Source organism: Tamandua tetradactyla, chromosome 5, assembly GCF_023851605.1.
Source record: "Tamandua tetradactyla isolate mTamTet1 chromosome 5, mTamTet1.pri, whole genome shotgun sequence".
Lineage (NCBI taxonomy): Eukaryota > Metazoa > Chordata > Mammalia > Pilosa > Myrmecophagidae > Tamandua > Tamandua tetradactyla.
Window position 1 is genome coordinate 187426288 of NC_135331.1, and position 3700 is coordinate 187429987.

The 3700-nt window shown below is 42.9% G+C and overlaps 1 pseudogene; it reads left to right on the forward strand.

Moving 5' to 3' along the window:
• Window positions 1–2156: 2156 nt before the first annotated feature.
• On the forward strand, window positions 2157–3038 carry LOC143682932 (glucosamine-6-phosphate deaminase 1-like; annotated as a pseudogene).
• Window positions 3039–3700: the final 662 nt, after the last annotated feature.

Sequence of the window (3700 nt, forward strand, 5' to 3'; positions counted from 1 at the left end):
CTCTGAAACTTCTCCAGAAGCTGTGGTAGGTACAGAGAGCGTGGTCTCAGCTGTTCCTGCATACAGATGTGAGAGCAGCAGCAAAAGCCCCACTTTCACGAGCAGCTTTGCCTGCTGGTCTGTTAAGGGATTCGGACCACAGCCTTATTCTCTGTAGTTATACTTGGGCTCTCTCGCAGCCATGAAGAAGAGAGCTTATTTTATAGACTAGAAGGCCTGCAAGTCCTGCGTTCTTTTGATTTCTCTTCCCGTCATGAACCTCCCTGATGCTAACAGCCCACTTGGCTCTGAGCCTTGTTTCAGAGGGCAGAGACAAGGTTGAAAGCTTATAAAACCACTGTCTATACTTATATGGATTTTTCCCCTTCTATTAGGTCTTGATTCCATAAGTCAATTACAGCTTAATATGACAGATTGGCAATAGCCCAAACTTGTCTCATGGTGGCCAAATTTCATTTCCTTGGGTGTTGACGGAGGTGAATTACAGTCCTTGTTTCTACCTGAAACTCTGGCCAATGTTATGGAGCAGCATTGTACTAACTAATGCATGATGTTGTACATTACAGCTTTACCTACAGCTATAGCAACATCTGGTAGATCTGAGCATTAGTTAGCTAGTCGGGCAGGTCTAGTTGCCTAAACTAGTTGTTTTTTTTGTAGAATGTTTGTTGAAAACTATTTACAGCTACATGCCCTTTTAACTTTTAACCAGTCTATATGGCCTTTTCCCCCCTTAAATTAGAGAAAGTGTGGTAAATATACATATTTTTAATGAATGATCAAAACTTGATTTTATGAAATATAAAAAATTGTCATCTTAAATAAAAAAACACCAATAACATGCCATTTTGATAGGAAAGAAAATCTCAAAAAGATCCTCAAGCCAAAGATAACTTGGGAAGAGCAATACACAAATTTCTGAAAAGAAAATAAGGCAAAAATTAAAGGAACAAAAATGAAATTAAAAAAACAAACAAAAAAACCAAACTTGATTTTATTATTACAATCAGCAGTGCTGGTATATTCAGGCCCCAGCTTAGAGTTGAATAGGTACACAAGTTTGAAATAGGTAATGTTTAGAGAGAAGAGATTGGAATAGGAAAACTCAAACCTTTTTTTTCTTGATCTCCAATGATGGAAAAGGAAAAAAATAATCTTTAAAAGATAAGAGAGCATGCTGTTTTCTTGACATTTTAGGTCTTTGTTTTTTGTATGTTGTATGTTGGGGGTCACTTTTCATTGTTTTTCCACATCAGTATTCCGTTATTGCAGCACCATTTATTGATTTTTTTTGTGTGTGGAAGTACATGGGCTAAGAATAGAACTCTGGCCTCCCAAATGGCACACAAGAATTCTATCATTGAACTACCCTTCCACCCCCTGAGAGCATGCTATTTTTAAGATGACTGTCCACTAATCAATTCTTTAGGGGAAATTAACCTTAATTTAGCATAACTCCGATTTTAATTGTAGCCAGTTAAACAAAACACATACACTCTTTCCTTGAGTCTAACACAGTGTAAATTGAAGGAGTATCCTTTAGCCAAGTATCCTTGCTGCCATTTCTTCCTGGTAAGAAAAATTGAAGGATTAAGTTGTGTGACAAGATGGCAGTAATGGAGAATATCTAAGAGATGGGGATGGCTCCAAAAGGGGGACGGCAGAAATCTCACACCAACACAGACAAGAAACTCAAACATGTGCGTGTGTGAGAGCAGGCACCCACACAGGTGTGGAGCTTCCACTCAGAGACTAAGTGGTGTGCCCAACCAAGTTTTACCCAGTTAAGTTTGCAGGTGTGTTCCCACTTAAATTTGGTCTTAGTAATAATGGCCATAGTTACTGATTTGGGGATTTGTTTCTATTAGAGCTCTACCATTTAAGATCTGCTGTTAACTTAGAAAATGCCATTTTAAAAATTGCTCTTTATTAAGTTGGCTGACGCCATCTCCTAGTACTTTAAAGTTAGTCCAGGTTGCTTGACAGATTAACCAAGTTTGTCTTGGATCTGTTGCTTTCATAGGCTTGCCGAGGTCGGTGCTTCTCAAACTTTACCGTGTTTGGGGAACTCATCTTTGGTGCATCTCCTAGGGATCTTGTTAAAATGCTGATTCTGGGCCATTGCTGCAGCCACTGTTGAAGGTAACCTTGACACAATGGAGCTCATGGTCCTTGACATCTATTTTCAGGCCAGTGAGTGGGCAGACAAATACATCAGGAACCACATCATCTACTTTAACCCAGCGCTGGACAAGAACTTCACCCTGGGGCTCCCCACTGGTTTAGCACCCCACTTGGCTGCTACAGGAAGCTGAATGACTACTACAAGAATGGCGACCTGCCCTTCAAATATGTGGAACAACTTCTTCAAGCACATTGACATCCATCCACAAAACACCAGCATTCCGGATGGAAATGGCACTGACCTGCAGGCTGAGTGCAGTGCCTTTGAAGAGAAGATCATAGCTGTGAGTGGCATCGAGCTATTTCTTGGAGGCATTGGCCCTGATGGACACATTGCCTTCAATGAATGGGGCTCCAGTCTGGTGTCCAGACCTGTGTGAAGACACTGGCTGTGGACACCATCCTGGCCAGCACAAGGTTCTTTGATGGAGATGTCACCAAGGTGCCCACCCTGGTCCTGATGGGGGGCATGGGCACCATGCTGGCCAGCACAGGGTCTTTGGTGGAGATATCACCAAGATGCCTACCATGGCCCTGATGGGGGGCATGGGCACCATCCCAGATGCTAGAGAGGTGGTGATCCTCGTTGCAGGCAGGCACAAAGGGCTTTGCTCTGTACAGGACCATTGAGATTGAGGAGGGGTGAACCACATGTGGACCATGTCTGCCTTCCAGCAGCATCCCTGCACTGGGTTCGTGTGTCATATGATGCTACCCTCCAGCTGAAAGTTAAGACCGTCAAGTATTTCCAAGGTTTAATGCTTGTTCATGACAAGTCAGTGGGCCTCTTGCATGGCATCAAAGTGAAGGAAACAGAGAAAAGCCATTCCTCCAGGAAACCATACAGTGATTAGCCTGCACTGCACCTAGAATCAGGTTCTCCTTAGGGATGGGCAATTTCTTCTGGAAAATGTCTTTAGGAGAACAGAGCTGTACTTCTTTAATCTGGTATTGTTATTCCAGATAAGTGGGTGATATTTTGTCCTTGATTATGAGGCATGGAGCCCTGCCCTGTAGTTTGGCCACTGAGAGAATGACTTGTTGTAACTTTGATTTAGAAAAAAAATCTCTGGAAAATGTACTAGATCATCTTGGTGTCTGCTACACCTAGGTTAGGAGTTTTTTTACTTTTTCTTCTGCCTCTAACACTGTTCACATGCACAACACACTCCCTTCAGGAACCTCTGTCATTATAAGCACTGGTTCTTAATTGAGAGGGAGTTACGGGCTTGCGTGCACTGGACAGAACTTCTGTGGAGAGTCTTGAGAACGTCCTAAGCAGGGCTGCCAACTTATTTAAGAATCACTGTCCTAGATTGTCTAAAATAAGTATAGGAGGCTCTTCTGGTCAATAACAAGTGTTGTGGAAAGGAACCTCTTGCTTGCTTCCTTCCTCCCAGTTGTTTCTTTTTCTGCTCTCAGAGCTGACCTTTTATGAGCGTGGAGGACTCCTTGAATGGTGGGGGCAGGGGGGTGCTGGAGAGAAGTGCTTGCTTATGAACGCAGTGTCCCTGTG